The sequence below is a fragment of the Chlorocebus sabaeus genome, chromosome 9 (assembly GCF_047675955.1).
Source record: "Chlorocebus sabaeus isolate Y175 chromosome 9, mChlSab1.0.hap1, whole genome shotgun sequence".
NCBI classification, from domain to species: Eukaryota; Metazoa; Chordata; class Mammalia; order Primates; family Cercopithecidae; genus Chlorocebus; species Chlorocebus sabaeus.
In genome coordinates, this window is record NC_132912.1 from 232,304 (window position 1) to 259,483 (window position 27,180).

At 37.5% G+C, this 27,180-nt stretch overlaps 1 protein-coding gene across 10 annotated transcripts in view; it reads left to right on the top strand.

Annotated features, from left to right (window-relative positions):
• ZMYND11 (zinc finger MYND-type containing 11) overlaps positions 1 to 27,180 on the top strand; it is a 112,640-nt gene that overhangs the window by 11,650 nt on the left and 73,810 nt on the right. The window contains exon 1 of one of the 10 annotated variants that reach the window (XM_008002068.3): positions 23,758 to 23,879. The exons of the other annotated variants lie outside the window; for them this stretch is intronic. The gene's annotated coding sequence lies outside the window, so the exon portion shown is untranslated. Of the gene's footprint in view, positions 1 to 23,757; positions 23,880 to 27,180 lie in introns of those variants that run through there. 10 annotated transcript variants of the gene reach the window in all.

Sequence of the window (27,180 nt, forward strand, 5' to 3'; positions counted from 1 at the left end):
TCTAGAGTTTTGTTGTTGTGTTGTTTTGTTTTTGCAGCTATCATATAAAGGATTGAGTTCTTGATTTGATTTCTCAGTGATATGGTTTGGCCATGTACCCCCCGCAAATCTCATCTTGAATTGTAGCTCCCATAATCCTCATGCATTGGGGGAGGGACCCAGTGGGAGGTAATTGAATCATAGTGGCAGGTTTTTCCCATGCTGTTCTCATCATAGTGAATAAGTCTCGCGAGATCTGATGGTTTTATAAAAGGCAGTTCACCTGCACAGGTTCTCTTGCCTGCCATCATGTAAGACGTTCCTTTGCTTCTCCTTTGGCTTCCGCCATGATTGTGAGGTGTCCCCAGTCATGTGGAACTGTGAGTTCATTAAACCTCTTTTTCTTTATAAATTACCCAGTCTTGGGTATGTCTTTCTAGCAGTGTGAGAACGGACTAATACACTCGGCTTGGTCGTTGTTGGTATATAGCAGCACTACCAATTTGTGTACATTGATTTTGTAGCATGAGACTTTACTGAATTCATTTATCAAATCTAGGAGTCTTTTGGAAGAGTCTTTAGGGTTTTCTAGGTATATGAGCTTATCATTGGCAAACAAATAGTTTGACTTTCTCTTTTCCAGTTTGGATGCCTTTTATTTCTTTTTCTTGTCAGATTACTCTGACTAGGACTTCCAGTACTATGTTGAATAGAAGTGGTGAAAGTAGGTATCCTTGCCTTGTTCTAGTTCTTAGGGGGAATGCTTTCAACTTTTCCCCATTCAGTGTGATGTTGACTCTGGGTTTGTCATAGATGGCTTTTCATATTTTGAGGTATGTTCCTCCTATTGAGCTGTAATTTTTAAAAGGAAACAGTTTTATTTTAGCTTTTCAAGTTTCAAATTTTTATTTTTTGAAGTGGGCAGAGGTATATGCGCCTTTTTAAATATTTGTTTTTGGAGTAGCGTATATAAAATGTTGTACCCTGGTACTTTTAGCTCCAAGGCTTAGGAATTCTCTTTCAAGAATCAGATCCATGAAGTCCCCTTAAAAAGATGATAATTAAAATAACCTGAAAAATAAATGCATCCTAGATGAGAGCCTTAAATCTTTTTGGATTCCTCAAACATGCTACTGTATTGCCAGAGAAATGACTTTCCGATAATCACCATTCCTGCGGGGTATCGAAGGTATCGTTTATTGATATTCCCTGATGGTCACAGATATAACTATAATCATAGGTAAATGCACATTAGATCTTGAGGTACGTTATAGTCAGGATATGGGCTGCCATCCAGTTTGAATGTCTGGGCATTCCGGTAATTTGAAAAACAGCAATACAAAAGTGTTCCTGCCTGTCCTGTAGCCAGCTCTCCAGGATGTCTCCTAATCCTGATAGGCATCCCTGGGGCAGTCAGATCAACCATCTTGGGGTTATGTCTTCGGTCAAGTGAGACCACCCAAGAAGGTTTTTCAGGCTCTGCCTAGGTCTCTGGCTAGCCTCTTCTTTATCCCTGATGTTTATCTGGATTTCAGGTGATTATTGATATTCCTCCAGGCTAGGGGTATTATTTCCATGTACAGATGGTTCTACAGGTTTGTCCGTCTATAGGAGTAGATTACAGTCTTTAAACTAGTGTCAGAAGAGTGGGTCTTAACTTCCTTTGCTCTGGGAAGAAGTCCTTGAGGTGTAAGACTCACTGTGGCTCCAACCCCTACTGTCCAATATTTGCATTCACTCCTTAGTAATTGTATTACTCACACTAGGGTTTTGAGGCTTCACAGGTATCCCAGGACCTAGGCAGTGCCTGATAATTTCCACAGGTGTCTTTATTTTCTCTTTACCATAGTGTTCATAATTCTTCACTGATTCCACAAAAGCCAAGATGCATGGCAGGTGGCATTTTAGGGAGTGACCAGGTAAGCCTCCCTGGGCTTGGTGCTGACTGTTGACAGGGTGCTCACCAGGGCCTCATTAGGGCTCTTCGTTTGCTCTTCTAATGGTACAGCACAGCCTTGTCCACCATTGGTTTTCCACTGGTGTCAGTGTCCTTACTGTCTTCCGGGTTAGACCTCAGGTGATAACACACAAAGTCTGTGTTTTTAAAGTGTGCTAAGTCAAATTTTCTTAAATATACATAATTTTGTGAGTTTTAGGTTACCAGATACATTCAAGAATTCTTAATTGCTGCTGTGTTAGAATTGCATTTTAAAGATAATAATTTTATGAAATTTGAACTTGAAGAATAAAGTGGAAAATGTTAGATGGTTACACTAAACATTGTGAATAATAGGAAGGGAGAGGGTCTGATGTCTGACTCATAGAAAGTAATTGACTTTGAAAAATACGAATTTTCTGAAAAGAAAGGCTGAACCGAAACTTGACCACTCCAGTCTCTGATCTCTTTCTCCTCAGCTCAGTGAGACCACAGGCTCCCTTTGGATCTCCATCCATGCACCGTGGCCTGGGAATTGCTGTGAGGCAGAACACTGAGGTGGTGGTGGTTATTATTGTTGTTGTTATTTGAGACGGAGTCTTGCTCTATCGCCCAGGCGGGAGTGCAGTGACGCGACCTCGGCTCCCTGCAAGCTCCGCCCCCCGGGTTCCCGCCGTTCTCCTGCCTCAGCCTCCCGAGGAGCTGGGACCGCAGGCGCCGCCACCGCGCCCGGCTAGTTTTTTGTGTTTTTAGTAGAGACGGGGTTTCACCGTGTTAGCCAGGATGGTCTCTATCTCCTGACCTCAGGTGATCCGCCCACCTCAGCCTCCCAAAATGTATTATTATTTTTTAAATATGGTTTACTTTTGAAAGAACAATACAATAGTAAATAACTACTTAATACATGTACTGTTAATAATATTTTCAGGCCGGGCGCGGTGGCTCAAGCCTGTAATCCCAGCACTTTGGGAGGCCGAGACGGGCGGATCACGAGGTCAGGAGATCGAGACCATCCTGGCTAACACGGTGAAACCCCGTCTCTACTAAAAAATACAAAAAACTAGCCGGGCGCGGTGGCGGCGCCTGCGGTCCCCGCTCCTCGGGAGGCTGAGGCAGGAGAATGGCGGGAACCCGGGGGGCGGAGCTTGCAGTGAGCCGAGATCCGGTCACTGCACTCCAGTCCGGGCTACAGAGCCAGACTCCGTCTCAAAAAAATAATAATAATAATAATAATAATATTTTCATATTAAATTCTGGGTATGTTTTAGTATAAATGGGCACTAATTTTATACTTTATCAAGTCTCACACTTTAAATAGACATTATATCACTTAAGAGAAGGGCAATTATTCTGTTGTGGGAGTGGGGAAGAAAGGCTGAAACAGAGTCTAATGAAGTACATTATTTCTACACTTCTTTCTCTTCCTTTTTAATGGAACCCTGCCCCTCAGATAGAGTGGCCACTAGTTGCTTTGACCACTCCATCTTCAAAGATAGCAAGGGAGAAAGTTTGAGAAATGGAGTCATAAGCGAAGGAAATAGTTTGGCAGGATTCACCCCAGTTTAGCCTGAAAGTGTTAGCGATGGATGTGACCTGGCCAGCACCAATTCTAAAACCTGGCAGGTTTTAGAGAATCTGTGCCTCAGGCTGTAGCCATTTTTAATGCTGATGAGATGGGATTATTCTAGAAAATATACCTTCAGAAGTCACAATAATTAAATATATTTATTTATATATTTTAGTTTCCTGGACACCGACTCTCCTCCCCCTTCTCCCCAAAACCTGTGTTTACTCCTAGACCTCAGAATCCTTCTTCACCCAGTGCCCTAGACAGTCATTACACATCCATTAAAAATGTGAAATGTGAGCAGACTTAATTGACACCCCTTTTCAAGATTACAGGAAACGTATTTTAACCAAATTAAAACTCAAAGTACTTTAGAAAGAGCTATTATATTGCAATAACCGAAGTATTTGTTTATTTAGCTATAGAAAGTGCCAGATTTATTGGCACACATTGTCAGTGTCCACTGTTGGCCATGTCTGCTGTTGCCTGACACTTCACAATGTGTAAAGTAATTGTGAAATTTTAATTTTTTATTTCACATTTAATGAAATATTTTATATATTTTCAAAGATACAAACTTTGAGAACTATATTCATTCAGTAAGATGGAGTCAAAAATAAGACAGAAATGTGTATTTTCCAAACCAGAATTCTGTTGCTCAAAAGTTGGACATCAGCCTGAAGTACGTTGTGATTGTGGTGACATGTGGCATCAGAGTGAGTGCCAGGAGCTGTTCTTCCCACGCATGTCTTTGCTAGATTTGATCTAAAAAGTGGCCGTATAATTCCCTAGTTCTTTTTCCTGTTGTTCATTCATTATAGTAATATGTATATAGTCAGGGAAAGTTTTCTCCTTCATTGTGGTATAGTCTCTTTTGCATGGAATGGCAAATAGTTGAGGGTTTAAAAATTATGTTAATTCCCATGTAATCACAATGTAAATAATGGAAAAGTTCACTGGCAAACCTTTTCTTTGGTCTGACTTCATGAATTAATTAAAACATGATAATTTCAAAGATAAATGTATTAGGAAAAAAGAGAGGTCAGTAGAGGTTGAGATACCACCTGAATTGTTGTCTGTAGTATTATGCTATTATTAATGTGTATAACATATAAACTATTGCGTTATCCTACCTTTTAAATTTATTATTAAGCAAGGTGTGTAACTTGTGGTGTAAGCTATTTGTATAGGAACAGATTGAAATTTCCTGTTGTTTCTCTGCCCTTGAATACCTTTAGCCATGGTACTGATGTACTGATGTGTTCTCTAGGTAATTCACATTCCACCAGTTTTGAAGTACAGAATTGTTATTTGCTATTTTTGTCAGATATGAAGTTTACTATTATACAATCTGCAAATTATGACAAATCTCTCAAAAAATTTGAGAAATGAAACATTCTGGTTAAATTTAGCACTTCACTTGAGAAGTAACGTATTTGTGGAGTGGAGAATTTCAGATCGTTTGGTCTGAGTTTTCATACATATCCAGGTCATGATTCCAAATACTTATTTAATAAAAACACAGAAAAAGAGCTACGTTAAAAATACAAACAAAAAATACCTTTGTGTTACTTACCTATTTTCAGTGATCTAGGCACGGATCTCCTTACTGGTGTTTGAGGACTGGCGCTATAGGCTCTCTTACATTCTTTGATATTTCTGATGGCAGACAAGAGGGTGTTAGAAAGAGTCAAGTTTGTTTTTTTAACTGAATTTTACAGTTAACACTTGTTATTTTTATTGATAAATTACTGTGTACCATAGTGAACTTTTGATGCCTAGGACTTGGCAATTTCAGGAAAATAATTTAGATTTAAAATATGGTAAAATGTTAAGTTGTACCATAAAAGGTTTATATTATTATCTCTAGTATATTTGAAAATTTCCATAATAGCTTTTTTTATTTTTGTTTTTGGAGACAGAGTCTTGCTCTGTCGCCCAGGCTAGAATGCAGTGGTGCAATCTTGGCTCACTGCAACCTCCGCCTCCCAGATTCAAGCAATTCTCCTGCCTCGGCCTCCCAAGTAGCTGGGATTATAGGTGCATGCCACCACACTTGGCTAATTTTTGTATTTTTTGTAGAGACAGGTTGTCACCATGTTGTCCAGGCTGGTCTCAAACCCCTGACCTCAAGTGATCTACCTGCCTCAGCCTCCCAAAGTGCTGGGATGACAGGCATGAGCCTTTGTGCCTGGCATAATAGCTATTTTTAAAAGTTAATAATTAACAGTAATGAAAATGAAAGCACACAGAAGCTACTTTCCTAGAGGGTAGGGGAGGCCTCAAGGAAAGGAAGGGCAAAAATCAGGAATCCTGGTTTGGAAATTCTTTATAATTCTGTGTAAGTTCATAATTTTAATAGACACTATAAAAATAGTCCTCTGCTGACTCCTCACTTGAACAAAGTAACAGGTAAATTGGCTCCAGTGACTTTTAAAAAAAGTATACAAATCAGTGATTTCTAGTGCATTTACAAGGTATTGTAGCCATTACCACCGTCTAATTCCAGAGCATTTTCACCACTCCAAAAAGAAACCCCAGACCCAATAGCAATCATTTCCCATTTTCTTTCACCACATCCCCTGGCACCTACCAGTCTTTCTGTGGATTTGTCTGTTCTGGATGTTTCATATAAACAAAAATCATATAATATGTGGCCTTTTGTTTCTGGCTTCTTTCACTTAGCAGAATGTTGTCAAGGTTCATCCATGCTGTAGCGTGTGTCAGTATCTTACTCCTTTTTCTGGCCAAATAACGTTTCATTGTGTGAATAATATTCCATTGGATATAACACATTTTGTTTCATTTTGTTTATCCATTTATCAGTTGATGGACATTTGGGTTTTTTCCACTTTTCGGCTGATGTCAGTAATACTGCTGTGAATGTACATGTACATGTTTTTTGTGTGGATGTATGTTTTCAGTTCTTTTGTGTATATGTTTAGGAGTGGAATTGCTAGGTCATTTGGGAACTCTCTGTTTTCTTTTTGAGGACCTGCCATACTGTTTTTGAAAGCAGCTGCACCATTTTACATTACCAGCAGCAATGTATGAGAACACTGGTTTCTATTATTGCACCAGTTTCTATTATTCTGTTATTCCTTTTCTTCTTCTTTTTTTTTGAGACAAGGTCTCGCTGTGTCACCCAGGTTGGAGTACAGTGGTGAGATCTTGGCTCACTGCAGCCTTAGCTCCTGGACTCAAGTGATCCTCTGACTTCAGCCTCCTGAGTAGCTGGAACTATAGGTGTTTGCCACTACGCCCAGCTAATTTTTGTTTTTTTGTAGAGACAGGGTTTCACCATGTTGGCCAGGCTGGTCCTGAACTCCTGGGCTCAAGTCATCTGCCCTCTTTGGCCTCCTAAAGTGCTGCCATTACAGGCATGAGCCACCGCACCCAGCCTATTGTATGATTTCTGATTGAAGCCATCCTCGTGGTTATGAACTGGCATTTCATTGTGATTTTGATTTGCATTTCTCTAATGACTAATGTTAAGCATCTTTTTATGTACTTACTGGCCATTTACGTATCTTTTTTAGAGAAACATCTGTTCAGATCCTTTATCCATGTTTTACTTGGGTTATTTGTATTTCTATTGTTGTAATAATTTTTGTATATTTTGAATAGAACTTCTTTATCAAATATATGATTTGCACGTTTTAAAAATTTTTTTAAAATTTCTTTTACATTATATGGTTGTCTTTTCACTTAATGGTGTTCTTTGAAACACAAAACTTTTTAATGTTGATGAAATCCACTTTATTTTTTCTTTAGTTGCATTTTGACATGATCCCTCTTATTTTTTTTTCAGTAGGTGATTGTACTCCACTGTGTGGATGCCCCATACCGCATTCAACCAGCTCCTTATTGATTTACTATTACAGATAGGGCTATGATAAATGACTTTATATGTACATCATTTTGTGGTTTTTGCCAGTGAGATTGGTGGGTCAAAGAGTAAATGCATATGTAACTTTAGTGATTATTGCCATATTCCCCTCTATAAAGACTGTGACATTTTGTGTTCCCACCAGTAGTGTATGAGAATGCCTACTTCCCTGCAGCCTGTAAAGCAGAGTACATTGCCAGGCTTTTAGAGTTTTGCTAGTCTAATATGTAGAAATGATATATTAAATGTAATCTAAAAATTGCTCTTCTCTAATAATGAGATAAATTTAGCATCTTTCAATGAATGTGTAGGCCTTTTGCGTTACTTTTTATGTTTTCTGTTTATCCGTATCGTGTGCTCATTTTTTTTCTATTGGATTTTGGGGTGTATTCCAAGATTTTAGAGGTTCTTTACATATTAGGGATATTAGCCCTGAATTTATAAGTTGCAAATATTTCTTACACTTTTGCCTATTCAGTTTGTCACTTGTATTTTTACTTTGTGTGTGGTGTATTTGGGATGTGCAAAGGTTTTAATTTTGCTTGTTTTTGGGTTTTGTGTGTGTTTGCTTGTTTGTTTCTACTCTTTGATTTTAAAGGAATTTACTCATATTTCCATCTAATACTTGATAGTTTTGATTTTCTTTTGATAGTTTTGATTGTATTTTTCATTCATTCTTTTGAGTTTTCTGAATATATAATCACATCATCGGTGCCATCTGCAAATAGAAGATGCTTTACCTTTTTCCAGTTCTGATTCCTCTGATTGCCTTCTCATGTGATTGCATTGGTAAATACCCTCAAAGCAGTATTTAATAAGAAGGGATACAGTGAGGATCCTTAACTGTTTCTTTATTTTAACACAAAATCTTCTGTTTCTCCATTAAGTAAGATGATAGCTTTGAAACTAATTATGTATACAGGCATACCTTGGATATACTGTGGGTTTGGTTCCAGACCACCACAACAAAGTGAGTATCACAACAAAGTGAATTACACACATTTTTTGGCTTCCCAATGTGGATAAAAGTTATGTTTACACTATACCATAGTCTGTTAAGTGTGCAACAATGGTATGTCTAACAAGACAAATGTACAGACCTTAATTAAAAATTACTTTATTGCTAAAAATGCTAACAATCATCTGAGCCTTCAGGAAATTGTGGTCTTTTTGCTGGTGGAGGGTCTTGCTTGATGTTGATGGCTACTGGCTGATTAGGGTGGTGGCTGCTGGAGGTTGGGATGTCTGTGGCAGTTCCTTAAAATAAGGACAGCAATGAAGTTTGCCCCATCGATTGGCTCTTTCTTTCATGAAAGATTTCTCTGTCTTTGTAACGCTGTTTGATAGCATTTACCCACAGTGGAACCTCTTTCAGAATTGGAGTCGCTCCTCTCCAACCCTGCTGCTGCTTTATCCACTAAATTTATGGAATTTCTGAAACCTTTGTTGTCATTTCAGCAATGTTCACAACATCTTCATCAGGATTAGGTTCCATCTCAAGGAACTATTTTCTTTGCTTATCCATAAGAAGCAACTTCTCATTCATTAAAGTTTTTCCTGAGATTATAGCAATTCAGTTACATCTTCAGGCTCGACTTCTAATTCTAGGTCTCTTCCCATTTCCACCACATCCGGAGTTAACGTGCCCAGATCTATCAGAGGAATCACTGTATCAGCTTTAGATTTAGGAAACGTATTCTTTAATAAGACCTGAAAGTTGAAATTACTTACTTTTTTTGTTTTTTTTTGAGACTGGGTTGTGCTCTGTCATCTGGGCTGGAGTGCAGTGGCACAAACAGGGCTCCCGGCAGCCTTGAACTCCCGAGCTCAAGTGATCCTCCTGCCTCAGCCTCCCAAAGTGCTGGGATTATAGGTGTGCGCCACTGTGCCCAGCTGAAATTAATTCTTGATCAGTGGGCTGCAGAAGGGAGGTCGTGTTAACCACATGGAAATAACACTCATCTCCCTGTACATCTCCATCAGAGCTCTTGGGTGACCAGGTAGATTGCCAGTGAGCAGTAATATTTTGAAAGGAATCTATTCTTCTGAGCAGTGGGATTAAAATATTCTGTAAACCATTGTGTAAACAGACATGCTGTCATCTAGGCTTTGTTGCTCCATCTACACAACATGGGCAGAGTAGATGTAGCATAATTCTTAAGGGCCCTAGGATTTTCAGAATGTAAATGAGCGTTGGCTTCAAGTTAACGTCACCAGCTGCATTAAGAGTCAGCCTGTTCTTTGATGATTTGAACCCAGGCATCATCACCTCTCCGGCTGTGAAAGTCCTAGATGGCATTTCTTCCGACGTGAGACTATTTTGTCTTCATTGAAAATCTGCTGTTTAGTGTAGCCACCTTAATCAGTTATCTTAGCTAGATCTTCTGGATGACTTGCTGTTTCCTCCTGTACTTTTATGGAGGCAACTTCTTTCCTCATGAATGACCTCATGAATCTATCTCTGCTAACTTCACACTTTTCTTCTGCAGCTTCCTCACCTCTCTCAGCCTTCAGAGAACTGAAGAGAGTTAGGTCCTTGTTCTGGATTCAGTTTTGGCTTAAGGGAATATTATGGCTGATCTGGTGTTCTATTCAGACCACTAAAATACTTTCCAAAGCAGCAATAAGGCTGTTTTGCTTTCTTATCATTCACGTGTTCACTGAAAGAGCGCTTTTGATTTCCTTCAAGAACTTTTCCTTTACATTCGCAGCTGGGATAGCTATTTGGCTTAAGAGGCCCAGCTTTCAGCCTGTCTTGGCTTTCGACATGCCTTGCTCACTAAGCTTAATCATTTTTAGTTTTTGACTTAAAGTGAGAGAGATGTGACTCTTCGTTCACTTGAACACTGCGAGGCAATTGTAGGGCTATTAATCCACCTGATTTCATTATTGTATCTCAAGCAGGCCCGAGCAGAGGGAGAAAGAGGGGAGAAGGAGCAGTTGGTGGGGCAGTCAGAATACACGCGTTTAGTAGGTTCACTGTCTTCCATAGGTGTAGTTTGTGGTACCCAAAATAATTAGTGACAGCAAAGATCACTGATCACAGATCACCGTAACACATACAATAACGATAATGGAAAAGTCTGAAATATTGTGACACTTAACAAAATGTTATCCAGAGACATGAACTGGGCCCACGCTGTCGGATAAAGGGCAGTAGACTTGCTTGACTCAGGGTTGCCACATCAGATTTTTTTTTGAAAAAAAGCAATACTTGAGCACAATAAAGCAACTTGTAAACCAATGAGGTTTGCCTGAATGTTAAAGCAGTATCCCTCAGTTCTTCGTTTTTGAGGGTTTTTTATATGAATGAATGTTGAATTTTGTCAAGTGCTTTTTCAGTATCTCTAGAGGTGATCATATTCTTCTTAGTTCTTCTGATATCATTTATTATATGAATGTATTTCCTAATATTGAACCATCATTGCATTCCTGTAATGATACATTAAAAACGGTATTTTGATTCTGTTTACCAGAATTTATTTAAGATTTTGCATGGCTATTAATACATTTGTTTGTAGCATAAATTTATATGTTTATTGGTATATGTATGTGTTGAGTCCAAGGCAGTTGCTCAGTTTCATGTTTGTTCCCGGGAGCCCCTTTTCTAAGCCTGTCCTGCACTTGCTCTAACAGTGACTGGACTTTTTTACAGGTCTGCTATAAAGCTCTTGGTTTGGGAATTCCTGTTCCATCCCTTCTTCCTGTGTTGAGTCCTGTTTCCCGGACGAGGCAAGATTGCAGGTTTTTCTTTCTCCTGATTTATTTATTCATATTCGTACCTTCCTGGGAAAAGGCGCATACATTTTTTGAATATCTACGTGACTGAAATGTCTTTAGTTGGCCTTCACTCGATCATTTAGAGGGATTAGACATTTAGGTTGAAAATAATTTTTCTAAAGAATTTAGAAGGCATTCATCTATCATTTTCTAGCTTCCATGTTGATACCAAGAAATCTGATAACATTTTGTTTTATGACCTCTCCCCATCACCCATCACTGCCTGGGAAGCAACTCTCAGTGTTTTGATATTCTAAGCTGATGTGCTTTGGCCTTCTTTCCATTCATATGTTGGACAGTTGATGGGCCCTTTCTGTTTGCAAATGGCTGTTTTTCAGTACTAGAAACTCTTCTTGAATAATTTTTTCCTTCCATTTTATTATTCAGATATTATATCATGTATTTTTCTTGTCTCCTATTGTGCATTCCTTATTTTTTTGTTCTACTTTTTGGGAGATTGCCTCAACTATTTTCTAACCCTTTAACTGAATTTGTTATTCCTCATATTTTAAATTTTCCTGAATATTCCTACTTATAGTATCTCATGATTTATAGATAAAATTCTATTTCTAACTCTTTCATATTAATTACATATATTTAAAAAATCTTTACTGTTTCTGCATTTTCTGTTTTTAATTCCTCCTTCTCCCCCAGCCCTTACCCTCTTCTGTTTGTCTGATGTGGCCTCTTTCTTTATTCAGAAGCTAGTCTCAAATACCTGGTTATCCGTGGCTGTCTGTTCACATTTAAGGGTGAGACACTGGAAAGCTGGTGTGAACAGTTGTCTTTGACTCAACACATACCTGTACCTATTCTGTGTGAATTGGCTTTACTGTTGGGATGTCAGGTGGCCAGGTGGCTTTTTCGTTAGATACCTTCAAATGTCAGTGTCTAAAGAGTCTTTCTCTGGGAACATTTAATTTCTCCAGAAAGGTATTGTTTGGTTTCTTGCCTGAGCCTGAGATCTGGAATTTGGCTGTAGAAAGAGAATGCCAACTATTTTTGATTATGTAGCGTTTTGCTTAACACTGTGTTCCCCTTACACCCTACTCCAGCTTAAAATCCCTTCAGTTGCTGTGTATTGCTGTCATATTGCAATCCAAGCTACTTATTGTCAGCTTTACATTCTGCATGATTTAATCTCAGTATGGCTCTCTTCTGCTTTTCATAGTTCTGTTTACCACATTCCACTGTCCTTTCTGCTTCAAGCATACTGAGTTCTTTCTCACTTAACAGCTTTGCATGTGCTTCCCCTTTGTAAGGCTAGCTCTCTTTCACTATTTAAGTCTTTCCTCATGTATAATCTCCTTGACTTCCTAGGATAGGCAGGGTTGGTTAGGTTATGCTGTGATACCAAGCGACCTCAAAATCTCAGTAGTTTAAAACAGTGATTGTTGCTCATAATATATGTCCATCACAGATGAGCTGGGAGTTCTGCTGTCATTTGTCCTCATTCTAGTATGTAGGCTGACAGAGCAGCCACCAGTTTCGGAATGGTATAAAGAAAAAGAAAGCATAGCAAATCATAGTGAGCTTTCTTACATCATCCGTTGTGCAAGTGGTATAAATCCCTTTTACTCAGATTCTGTTTGTCACATCCACACATGGCCTCGCCTAATTTCAGTGTGGTGGGGAAGTGCATTGTCCTAATTAACAGTGCATTTTGATTTAACTAGAAATTGGAGTATGACTTTCTCGAGAAGAAAAAAGGAAGGATAGCGTATGTGTGCTGGGGGAGGTATATGTGAAAGAGATTAATTGACTTAAGTAGGAAGATAATTACATAAGGGTAGGGTTTGTAAATACAGAGGTAAGACCCAAAAAAGAAAACTAAAATAGTTGACAGTGATTGCCTTACGGTGGCAGGAAGAGGGGGTTGGGGGTTTGGGATTATTTGATTTTTGAAAAATCATGTGTATATAGTATTTTAATTAAAATGACAATAAAATTTAAATAATCCTAGACCTTCATGTGACCTCTCATCTGTCTCTTTCCAGCTACTTTTCCATCTACCTCCTTTACTTTTTTCAGTCATTCTTCTGGAAGGAGTTCTCTTCTCTATTTCAGTTTCTTCACCTGCCACTTCTTAACCCACTCCAGTCCGGTTGGGGTGCTATTATTTCACTAAGACAGCTCTTGCTGAAGTCATCAGTGACCAACATATTGCTAAATCTAGTGGATATTTTCAGTTCTTTCTGCTTTTTGACATCCTAGCATTATTCTGTACTTTCTGAAATCTTGCCTTCACCGGACTTCTGTAAGACAACTCTCCTAGATTTGCTCTTAGTTCTTAGGGGCCTAAGTCGCTTTCTACCATATTCTCTCCTGGGGCAGTCTAATCTACATTGATGGTTTCAGTTACCATGCTTAGGTGCCTCACAGATCTTCAGCATATATTCTCAGCTCACTAGCTCTATCTCCACATACCTACTTAACATCTCCCTTAGATATCTAAAAGACGCCTGAACTTAGTCTGCCTAAAACCAAACTCAGCACACACATACATATACCACTGCCTTCTGCAAACTTAGTCTCCATCCCAGATTTCTTATCTCTATTGAAAACACCCCAATGTAACACCCTATGAAAACCGGAAATCTAAGCATTATCTTGACACTCACCTCTCCCTTATTCCCAGTCCAAAATTAAGTTGTGATATCTTTTCCTCATTCTATACCCTGTAGCCAGAGGTAACTTAAAAAACCCATTATTTTCTAAAGCTCCCATTGGTCTTGCATTCTTTTTGCAGCTTTTCCTCAATTACTACTCTCCTCTTCCTCATTTCAAAACTTACTCCAAAGCTACAGTAATCAAAACAATGTGGTATTGGAATAATATAGATATGTAGTCTAGTAATAATACAGATTTATAGTCTAGTGGAATAGAATTTAGAGTTCCGAAATATACCCATACATCTATGGCTGTTGATTTCTGACAAGGATGCTAAGTCCACTCAATTGGGAAAGAATAGTCTCATCAACAGATGGTGCCAAGATAACTTGATTTCCACATGTACAGAATGAAATTGGACCCCCCACCTCACATCACATATAAAAATTAACTCCAGATGGATCAGTAACCTAAATATAAAAGCCAGAACCCTAAAACTTTTCAAAGAAAACAGTTTAATCTTCATGACCTTTGATTTTGCAGTGGATTCTTAGGTATGACACTAAAAGCATGAGCAGCAGAAGAAAAAATAGTTAAGTTATATTTTATCAAAATTTGAAAGTTTTATACATTAAAGGACCTTATCAAGAAAGTGTAAAGACAATCTACAGAAGGGAAGAATGTTTGCAAAGCTTGTATCTGTTACTGGATTGGTATCTAGAATATTTAAAAAGCACCTACAGCTCAACAGCAACAAAAAGACAGCCCAATTAAAAATGGGCAAAGGACTTGAATAGACATTCCTCCAGACATATATACATATCCAGTAAATACATGAAAAGGTGTTCAACATCATTAGTCATTAGAAAAATTCAGGTCAAACCCACAATGAGGTAATTACATTTACTTAGATGGCTATGATTTTTTTAAAGTGAAAAATGGGAAATAATAAGTGTTGGTAATAATGTGGAGAAATTGGAACACTTGTACATTGCTGTCGGGATTGTAAAATGGTGCAGCTGCTTGTGAAAAAGAGTTTACTAATTCCTCAAAAGGTTAAATGTAGAATTTATTACATGATCTGGCAATTCCACTTCTGGGTATATGTTCCAAGGAATTGAAGGCAGACCCAAGCAGGTACTTGTATGCCAGTGTTCACTGCAGTCTCATTCACAACGTTTTTCAAAAGGTGGAAACCACCCAAGTGTCCATCAACAGATGAGCAGATAAACAAATTGTTTATCTGGTGGAATATTCTTCAGCCGTAAGAAGAAATAAAGTACTGGCACGTGCAACAAAATGATGAACCTAGAAAACACACTAATTGAAATAAGACAGACACAAAAGGACAAGTACTGCACGATTCCACTCATGAAATACCTAGGCATATTAATAGATATAGAAAGTGGATTTGAGGATGTCAGGGGCTTGGAAGAGCAGAGAATGGGGAATTAATACTTAATGGTCTGTAGTTGGGGACGATAAAAAGTTTTAGAAATAGGTAATGATGATGGTTGCAAAACACTGGGAATGTACGGTAATTAGTGCTGCCAGATTGTGTACTCAAAAATGGTTAAGATGGCAAATCCTATATTAATATATATTTTGCTACAGTTTTAAAAATAATATAATGTTCCAAAAACCACTGAATTGTACACTTCACATGGGTGAATTGTATGTGAATTATACCTCAATAAAGCTTTTTAAAAAATAAAAAGGGTAACAATTTTCTCACCCACCATTTTGTTTTGTAGACTGTTTTGTCAAACTGAAAAGTCCTGAAATATCCTTTTGCGTTTACTAGTATAACTAAAAAAGTAATTAAAACATTTTTTAAAAAGTGAATAAAGGGTTCACAATGACCTGTTTTGCTATCAGGAACCTTGATCAGTGTGTTGCATAGCAATATTTCCCCATTCTTAATCTGATGTACTTTGATCCAAACAAACAGAAAGCCACCAGGAGATCCGTTCTGAGGGCTCTGTGTTGCCAGTTATCCATGTTCTGTGACTGCCACATGTGGAAAGTGTACAGCAGATTGTCTTGGGGCTCTTGGGGCAGTATTACTGATCTTTACTTAAGACCTGGTAGTTAACCATTTATTATTATAGACTAGATTTTTTTCTCTTCCTATTTTTTAAGTTTTTTTTAATGTGGCAAAATACACATAACATAAAATTTATTATCTTTATCATTTTTAGGAGTACAATTTAGTGTATTTAAATGCATTTATAATGTGCACTTCTCACCATCATCCATCTCTGTGATTCTTTTTGTTTTGTGAAACTTAAACTCTATACCCATTAAACAATAACTCTTGATGCCCCCTGGCAACCAACAACTAATTTTTTAATATCTCAGATTTGGCTGGGGAGAGTATTGAATCAGTAAGTATTTATTTAGCATCTACTTTATGGTAAAAGTTATTAGGGGCATGAAGAAGGTTTAAAATACGGGATGCTTTAAAAAACTGACAATACTGCTGGGCAGACAGTACTATATATGCAATAATTATATAGGAAGCACAATGATAACATGGCATTTATTATAATTATACCTTGGATATATGTAGCTTATACATGCAAGTTATAATGATAATTGTGGGGCACCAATGAAAGAGCAAACACATTTAAAAAAAACTAATGCTAGGATTGATAAGAATTTAATATATAACGCCAGGCATGGTGGTATGTGTACCTGTGTCCCTCGGGAGGCTGAGGTAGGAGGGATTACTTGAGCGCAGGAGAATGGAGTCCAGCCTGGGCAACATAGTAAGACCCTGTCTCTTAAAAGAAAATTTAACGTATGATTAGGGAGGTATCACATTTCGTTGGAGAAGAGAAAAATCCTTCAGTGAATCACACTAGCTCAGTGGTTGCTTCTTCAGGGAAACACTCTGTATTTTCATTTAATGCCACATTCAAAAAGTAATTCCATGGTGTCCAGCCTGGCATGGAAGGAGCTCATAAGTAACCATGCTGTCCTAACCACAAGTAAAGAGCTGAACAAGCAAAAATAATAATAATAAACAAAAAAGCTCTTTTAGATCCATCAGGGAAATGAAGCCATGGGGCATACTGCTGCACCGAAAATTGGAGACAGATAGGTGGATATAAAGAATCACAACTTACCAGAGCAGAAACCCACAAGCAGAAACCTCTGTGGGGACCAGCGCTGGAGCAGGAGAGGCTGAGCTGTAATTGATGAATCGCTAGGTGCACAGTATGGACAACTCTGAGAGTTAGAAACTTCACAGGGACCCAGTCATGGGGGACACCTACCACAGTTTTGAATTTTTACCTCCAGGAGCTTGACCTCACAGTGAATATTGGAGAAGAATCTCCTTGTGCTTCTTGCAGCGGGAGGGGGAAAGGGATCATTTTGTTATGTAAGAGCTTTCTGTTCTTAACAAAGCCTACCCTCAGGAGACATGGTTTTACCGAAGCCTAGCCTACCTGGGGGAAGGGAAATACTCCAGCCTACTGTAGCTTTCTACATGGGGAAAGGGAAATATACAACCTCAGCCCCCTCCAGTCATCCCTTCCCACCTAAGGGGGGAAACTGCAGCCCTGGTGAAGTTCAAAGTCCAGTGGCACAGGCTGTCTAAAGATTAAATCTAATCGTAGGGCTAAGAAGGCTTCCCTTCCCCACACCTTGCACTATGTTATTAAAGGCCTATTTAGCAAGGTTCCTTTTACCCAGTACATCACGTTCACCTTTCAGCAAAAAATTACAAGAGGTCTACTAAAGCAAAAACCAGCAGTGTGAAGAAACTGAACAAGCATTAGAACTAGAGTCAGATATGGCAGGAATGTTGGAATAATCAGACCACGGATTATTAAAAACTGTGATTAAAATGCTAAGAGTTTTAATGCCAAAAAATAGGCAACAAGAATAAATGGATGATACAAGCATAGAGATGGAAATTCTAAGAAGGAAACAAAAAGAAGTGCTAGAGATAAAAAAAAACACTGTAACAAAACAAAAAAACCTGTGATGGGCTTATCAGTAGACTGGACGTGACCAAGGAGAGAATCTCTGAATGTGAGGATATGACAACTAGTAATCTTCAGAACGGAAAAGCAGAGAGAGACAAGTCTGGGAAAAAAGCAATTGAGAAAAGAATATTCAAGAACTACAGGAAAGCTACAAAAGATGTAACATATGTATAATGGGAATACCAGAAGGGAAGAAGGAGAGAAAGGGACAGAAGAAATATTTGAGTCAAGAATGCTTGACAATTTCACCAGTATCAGACACACCAACCAAAGATCCAGAAAGTTCAGAAAACACCAAGCAGGCTAAATGCCAAAAATATTATACCTAAGCATACTATATTCAAATGTCAGAAAATTAAACTTGAAAGAAGCCAGAGGAATAAGCACTTTACCTGTAGAGGAGCACAGTTAAGAATTACATCTGACTTTTTTTCAGAAACCATGCAAGCAGGAGGAGTTGGAATGAAATAAAGAATTGAAAGAAAAAACCCCACCAACCTAGGATTCTGTATCCAGTAAAACTATATCTTTCATAAAAAGTAAAAATACAGACTTTCTCAGACGAAATTAAGGAAATTTGTTGCCTTGTAATGTTAAAAGAAGTTCTTCAGAAAGAAGGCAAATTATTTCAGTTAGAAACCTGGATGTAGATGAGGAAAGGAAGATCATTCAAGAAGGAATAAGGAAAGATAAAAATACATTTTTTTTTTCTTTCTACTAACAGATAATTTGTTCAAAACAATAATAGTAACTGTGTATTTGATTGTGTGTGTGTGTGTGTGCTTATGTGTAAGTAAAATGAATGACAGTTTATGTGTAAGTGAAATGGCACAGGGACTGGAGGGAGGAATTCAGAATATTTTGTTATTATAAGGTACTTGCACTGCCCATGAAGCAGTATAATGTTATTCGAGAGTGGACTTGGGTTAATTGTAATGTGTGTTGCAAACTCTGGGGAAACCACTACAAGTAGTAAAGCAAGAAGTGTAATTGATGTGATAAGAAAGGAGAGAAAATTGAATTGCATAAAATGCTCAACTAAAACCACAAAAGGTAGGAAAAGTGTGGAAGACAGAAATAAGAGTAACAAAGTCAAACAATAGAACATAGTGACAAACATGGCAGATATTAATCTAATTATATTAATAATCACTTGAAATATGGCCTAAACACAGCCATTAAAAGACAGAGATTGTGAGAGTGGATCAGAACACTCGACCCAACAATGTCTTGACTGCCAGAAATGCACTTTACAGATTGAAGAGATAAAGAATATAGCATGGTAACACTAATGAAAAAAAAATCAGAATAGCTGTATCAGTTTCAGACAAAGGACTTCAGAGGCAGGGAAGTTATCAGGGATAAAGGTGGGCAGTATATAATGATAAAGGAGTCAATACTCTAAGAAGGCATAACAGTGCCTAATGTGTATGCACCTAACAACCGAGCATCAGAATATGTGAGGCAAAAACTGATAGAACTCCTAGGAGAAATAAATGAATCCACTACTATAGTTGGAGATATCGATACCCCTCTAGCAAAAATAGTCTGATCTAGTAGGCAAAAGGTTGGTAAGGATATAGTTGAACTCAAAAACATCAATCAACTGGATATAATTGACATCTATAGATTACATTATTCAATAACAGCAAATCACACTATTCAATAACAGCAAATCACACATTCTTCTGAAGGTCACACAGAACGTTCACCAACATAGACCACGTTCGATGCCATAAAACAGACCTTAATAAACTTAATAGAAATAGTATATCTGCTGTCAGACCACAATGGAATGAAGAGTGAAATTAATAACAAAGATAGCTGAAAAATCCCCAAATATATTGAGATGAAATGCACACTTCTGAATAACAGGGCTCAAAGAATAAATCTTGAGGAACTTTTAAGTATTTGGAACTAAGTGAGAATAAAAATGGTTTATCAAAATCAGGTGATCTTACCAATAGATACAGAAAGAGGATTTGACAAAACCCAACATTCTTCCATAAAACCTCCCAAGAAACTAGGAATAAAAAGGAGCTTCCTTGACTTGTTAAAGAGTATCTACACAAACCCTACAACTAACATCATACTTAATGGTAAGGAACTTGAAGCTTTTCCTTTAAGATCAGGAACAAGGCAAGAATGTCCCCTCACCACTGCCTTTCAATGTCATATGGGACGTCCTAGTTGTCTTACTCTATTCCTGCTGCTATAACAAAATACCACAGACTGGGTAATTTATAAATCACAGAAGTTTATTTCTCACAGTTCTGCATGCTGGGAAGTCCAGGATCAAAGCACTGGTAGATTCGTGTCTCGTAAGGGTTGCTCTGTTTCCAGGATGATACTTTATTGCTGTGTCCTCACATGGCAGAAGAGATGGAATGGCCAGGCAGGTCTCTGAAGCCTCTTTTTTAAGGGCATTAATCCCATTCATGAGGGCAGAGCCCCCAGGGCCCAATCACCTCCCAGCCTCTCCACATCTGAATGCCGTCACCTTGGGGTTTAATTTCTCACATAAATTTTGGATAAACGAAAACATTCAAACTGCAGTACTAGCTAATGCAATAAGATAATAAACAGAAATAAGAAGCAAATAGATTGGAAAGGAAGAAATAAAACTGTCTGTTGGCAGATGACATGATCATTTATATAGCAAATCCAAAAGAATTAACAAAAAAACTCCAGGAACTACTAAGTGGTTATAGCCAGGTTGCAAGATACAAGGGTAATATACAAAAATCCATCACTGTCCTGTTTATCAGCAATGAACAAGTGTAATGTGAAATCGAAAGCATATTATTTACATTAGTACCCCTGAAATGAAATGCTTAGGTAGAAATCTAATAAATTGTGGACAAGATGTATATCAGGAAGACTGCAGAGCTCTGATAATAGACATAAAAGATGAAATAAATGATGCAATATTCCATGTTCATGGATAGGAGAACAATATTGTCAAGATGTCTCTTCTTCCCACTTTTATGTACAAATTCATGTAGTCTCAATCAGAATGCCAGCAAGTTATTTCATGGATATCAACAAATTGATTCTAAAGTTTATACGCAGAGACAAAATACCCAAAATAGTCATCGTAATATTGAAGGACAAAGTCTGAGGACTGATACTACCTGACGTTGACTTACTGTAAACTTCAGTGACTAAGACAATGTGGCAATGGTGACAGGACAGACAAATAGATGGATGGAACAGAATAGACAACCCAGAAATACATAAATACAGTCAGTTCAACTTTTACCAAGGAGCAGAGGCAATACCTTGAAGCAAAAAGCCCTTGAGGAAATGGTGCTGGAACAAATGGACATCCACTTTCAAAAAAAAAAAAAAAGAAAAAGTTAAGAATCATCTAGGCACAGACCTTACATCCTTCACAAAAATTAACTGAAAATGAATCAGGGACCTAAGTGTAAAATACAAAACTGTAAAACTCTTAGGCAATAGCATAGGAGGAAACCTAGATTACCTTTTGTGTGGTGATAATGTTTTAGGTACAACACTAAAGGCATGATCCACGAAGGAAAGAATCGATAAGCTGGACTTCCTTAAAATTTAGTACTTTTGTTCTGTGAAAGATAATGTCAAGAAAGCGAGATGACAGGCCACAGACTGGGAGAAAATAATTGCAAAAGACATATCTAATAAAGGACCATCAAACAAAACATAACAAAGAACATCTAACATTAAATAATAAGAAAATGGAAAACATGTTCTGGAAATGGGCAGAAGGGCAAAGGTGGGAGCATCACTTGAGGCCCGGAGTGCCTCTCCAAAACATTAAAAAATAAAAAATGAGCAGGGCATGGTGGTGCATGCCTGTAGTCCTAGCTACTCTAGAGTCTAAGGCAGGAGAATCACTTGAGCCCAGGAATTTGAGGGTATAGTGAGCACTGCAGACTAGGTGACAGAGTGAGACCCTCTTTCAAAAATATATAAAAAAAAAAATTTTTTTAAGGGCAGAAGACCTGGCTGGACATCTTACCAAAGAAATACGGATGACAAACATATGAAAATACATTCAATATCATATATCATTAGGAAATTTAATAAACATCAGTAAGGTATCACCACACACTTATTAGAATGGCCCAGATCCAAAAGACTGACAATCCCAAATGTTGATGAGGATGTGGAACAACAGAAGTGCTCAGTCATTGCTGGTGGAAGTGCAAAATGGTCTGGTCACTTGGGAAGACAGTTTGGCAGTTTCTTGAACATTTTCCAACCATACGAACCAGCAGTTACACTCCTTAGTATTTACCCCATGAATGGAAAACTTATGTGCACATAAAAACATGCACTTGGATGTTTATGGCAGCTTTGTTTTGATTGCCAAAACTTAGAAGCAACCTGTCCTCGAGTAGATGAATGGATGAACTGTGTTATATGCAGCCAGTGGAATATTATTCAGTACTAAAAAGTAACAGTCTATCAAGCCATAAAAAGCTATGGAGGAAACTTAATGCATATTACTAAGTGAAGGAAGCCAACCTGAAAAGGCTACATACTGTTTGATTCCAACTCTGTGACATCCTGGAAAAGGCAAAACTATGAAGACAGTAAAAAGACCCGTGGTTGCCGAGGGTTAGGGGAAGGAAGGGATGAATACGTGAAGCACAGACGATTTTTAAGTCAGTGAAACCTTTCTGTATGGGTACTACAGTGGCACATACTTGTCATTCATACCTTCGTCAAAACCCATGGAATGTGCACCACCAAGAGTGAGCCCTCATGTATACTGTGGACTTTGAGTCGTAATGATACGTCAGTGTGGGTTTGTGGATTTTTAACAGATGTATTGCTCTGGTGTGGGATGTTGATAATAGCGGAGGCTGTGCATGTGTGGGGCCAGGGAGTATATGGGAACTCTGTATTTTCCATTCAATTTTGCTGCAAACTTAAAATTGCTCTAAAAAAATAGTTTACTAATCATAATTTTAAAAAAGTAATTCTCCCCAGCACTTTGGGAGGCCTAGGTGGGCGGATCACCTGAGGTCAGGAATTCGAGAGCCAGCCTGGCCAACATGGTGAAACCCCATCTCTACTAAAAATAGAAAAATTCCCCAGGTGTGGTGGCACGTGCCTGTAATCCTAGCTTAGCTACACGGGAGGCTGAGGCAGGAGAATCACTTGAACCTGGGAGGTGGAGGTTGCAGTGAGCCGAAATCACACCATTGCACTCCAGCCTGGGTGACAAGAGCGAAACCCCGCCTCAAAAACTAAAAAATACAAATAAAAAACTACAAAATATAATTGCGTAATTTTTCTGATTTGAGTGTGGAGGGACTTCTGATCACAAAAGCAATGATAAAGGAATACATAGCTAGATTTCAGTAAAATTTAATGTTTATTAAGAGGCAAAGAGGAAAGCATTTTATGGATGAACGTAATGTGAAAATTAATATACAACTGGGAAAATGGTATGAATAGACAATGAAAAATAATTTAAAAGTGCTAATAGACTTTGGGAAATAGTAATAATATTTGATGCAAATATTTGAAAACATTTTATGCAATGTACTGATGAAAAACCTGAACCTACCACCAGAAGTAAATATCAGAACCTATTTGGTGTTTTGAGTTCCCATACTGTGCTCCTTCATCTCTTTTCCCTGCCCCCCTCAGCTGTTCTTGTTAACTATTGTGTTTATCATTTCCTTAAAGCAGTTTTCACAAATATATATATATCACCAAGCAACATCTTATTTAATTTTGAATATTCCTAAGCTTTTTTCTGACATGTTTTCTCCTTTATTCTCCCTTTTGCCCTCACCCGAGTTTGTGTAGAAGTAGTATGGATATAAAATGACACTTCTGTAGACTGTGGAGATAGCAGTACATATGGATTTGTTGGGATGGAGAATATCAGTATCACCTAGGGGGTTATTAAAGTTACTCAGAAGTTTTTGCTATTTTTTATTTTTATTTTTTTAACTACAGGCTTCTTGAGAATCATGGTCTGCTTTTACCAAAAGGGGCCTGTTCCATTCCTCAAATGTGTTGGAGCAGAACAAAGATTGAAGACTGTATTAATGATCTCCACAGAGTCTTCTGATCTTTCTTTTTGATGTCTCAATCTTTGATAAAACATAAAGAAAGGTACACTCTGGGCTCTTGTTATTTACATAACAACTGAAAAAATTGAATTTAATAATTTTATATTAAAGGGTTAATATGTTCAAAACTGCTAGGCATGTTGAAAAACATGAGTTATAAAAATGAATAGGATGTATCTTGTCTTAGTTGAATTAAAACAATTCTTTTGAGGAATTTGTAAGTATTTGTACAAGCAATACATTTGCAAGAGATGTATAAACAAATTGGTATTAGAATACAAAGGACAATTGAGTTTTATTTGGTTTGATTCCAGGAGAAAAGGCTGGTCAGGGAAAATTGCATTAAAGTAAATCCTAGAAAGGACAGGGAAATTTTTAATAATTGGTAAGGGGCAGGGGAGAACATGCCAGGGAGAGAGAACGGCATAAACAAAGGGATGGAGGTGTGACGTTTGGGAGCGTGATTGGGAGCTGTGAGCAGTAATGCAATATGCACTCAGATAAGGATGGACTGTAAGATTTGGTTTGGCCATGTCAACAAGGACCTTAAATAATCAGCTCTCTGTACCCAGGATTCCAAGACTTTCTTTTTATTGATGAACACCCAAAGTGCTGTTCTTTTCTTATACATCTAGTCACATCATTAGTCATGTTCACTGGATGAGAGGAGGATTTTTGTCCATTTTGCTTATTGCTGCATCCCTAGAACATAGGAGAGCACCTGGTGTGTAACAGGCATGCACGAATTCTATGTTAAATGAGTGAATGAATTTAGATTTCATATGAAAGGATAATTTTATGGTTGCACTTTAAAGAGATCTTGCCTCCATAGGTCAAGCTGTTTTTGGTAGCTTTATAATATGCCTCAAACTTCATTGTATTTCTCTCACTTGGATTTGTCTTTCCCTGGCGTTTTTTGCAATGTTCTGCGTGGGCTCTTATAACTAATGATCACCCTCCTTATAGTGCACCTGTATTACCAGGTATGTTTATTTCTGTGCCTTGATTCAGGTAGTTCTCAAATCTTTGATTTTTAACTTTACACCTGCTTTTCTGAAATGTAGCATTGCTTCATTCTTTAATCTTGATTTTAATCATTTCTAGGAATCTGTGACATCACTTTTAGGGTTTCTGCTACTTAGTCCCCACTATATTCTTCTGGTTATGTTATATAAATAGTTACATTTACTACTTATTATGATATTATTTAAAAATGTTAGCTTTGCTGTTAAATTTAACATTTTACTTTTTTTATAGTTCTGAATAAATTATTCATATTCTTAGATATCATGAATTGTGAAAAAAAATTTACAAGTTGAATTGTTACCTATACCTATTTGTATTATTCTTCAATGTTTGCTCTAGAAATTATAATATATATCCTTAATTTATGATAGCCTCCCTTGAATTAACATAATACTACTTGCATAAAATGTAGGAGATTTATAATAATATATTTCTACTTACTCCCACTTCCCTTCCTGTGTGTTTTGGTTGTTATATATTTTATTTCTACATGTGTTTAAGCCTAATGACACCTATCAATTATTTTTATCTTTGCTTTAAACTGCCAGTTATCTTTTAAAGAAATTAAGAAAGGGAAAAATTGGCTTTTACATTTTCCTACACATATTTACTATTTTGCAGAGCTCCTAATCTCTTTGCTCAAATTTTACCTAAGTGAGAAGTAGTGTCTCCCTTGTCTGAATTTTTATAGTACATATTGTGGACCATTTATATGTCATATATGACCTTACAGTTAGTTCCATGTGTATATCAAATTTCCTCTGCCAGTTTTAGAGTATTTTTTGGCAAGGGTCGCTGTTTATACAGTTTTAACTACTTCATTGTGTCTAGCACAGTGCCTTAGATAAAGTGGACACCTGTACATATTTTTAACTATATAGGAATAACTGAAACTTTGTTCATTTATCTGAGTATTTGTATAATCTCACAGGATTGAGTTGTATTATTACAGTTCACCATTAGATGTCACTTTCTGACATATGGTAAATCCTTACCAATGAATTCCTTCCATTAAGGCATATCAAATTCTGAAAGTTGGTGCTCCAGTACAAGTGCACTTCAACAGAGAAATTTTTGTACATTTTAAAGTGATTACTGTCTAAAATGGAAGTGTTCCTAAGTTACAATTTTTGTATTTTAGTTATGTATAAAGTTATACAGAACCAACTGATATTCCTAACGTTTTCTTTAGAACTTGAATACTGGTATTATTTTTGAATTATTTGCTCTGTGGAGCAGCTTGGAACTATTAGAAGTAATAGCGTGAGAATATTCAGGAATACCTTTAAACATGTCCAAAATGTATTCTGATGCTGGTGTAATTCTGGAAAACATCTTGTTTTAGGAGCCTGACTGACCCAATTTTCTCAAGATAAGTTTTGGTAGCAACTATAGAGTTTATTTGTGTTTGTCGGAGAAAGTGGGGGAACTGAGTGGGCTGTGAAGAAACACAGAGGTAGAGAAAAAGGAGATTCCTGTGGCTCTCTTGGCCAGTCATGGAACACAGCAAAGTGCTTCTCTCCCTCATTCTCCAAACTTAAAATGTAGGAAAGGGCAGATCAAGGAGATTTCAGCGATCTGAGAAGGCTTAATGTTCACTGTGTATTTTAGAACCTAGATTTTACAATCAGCGTGATAGCATGTAGGATCTAGAGAGATGTTCCAGTGGGTCCTCAATGCTAGGATTCATGACAAAGGCTTACCAGATTCCTACAGACGCGTCTCTCCATGCTGAGTTCAGAGAATCCTCTCTGGTACTGCTGTTCTCCGGACATCCAGGGTTTAACTCTTTTCTCTCCCCATCTTGCCAGGAGACAGCAGGAAAAGTATTGGGAGGTGTGGTGGCAATTTTCTTCAATTCATCTAGAATACTAAAATTTGAATAAAATAGCAATGCTGTTTCCTAATAGTGTAATAAATACCCTCCGAAACTTACACCTAAACCAAGAATGTTACCATTCTTCATCATTTGTGACCTTCTAGTGTTCTGTCCCTCAGCCTTTCACATCTCATCCCAGAAGTAACTTCCTTATATTTAATGTTCATGGTTTGATTTTAAAAAGAATGTTGTTTTCATGTATCTATGTATGTATATAAAATTTGATTAAGCCATGATTATAATAAACCAAAGTACTAAACAATTAGAATATTTAAATTCCATTTTGTGTTGATCAAATTACAAACAATGTAATGTCAACAAAGGAAGTTTTATCTTGAGTATTTCTGTGTTTTAGGATAAACTTAAATGCATTTTCTAAAAGTATATTGGTATGAAGTGACCACTTATTCTTCTTGGGGTAACCTTTTTAACTTTTTGG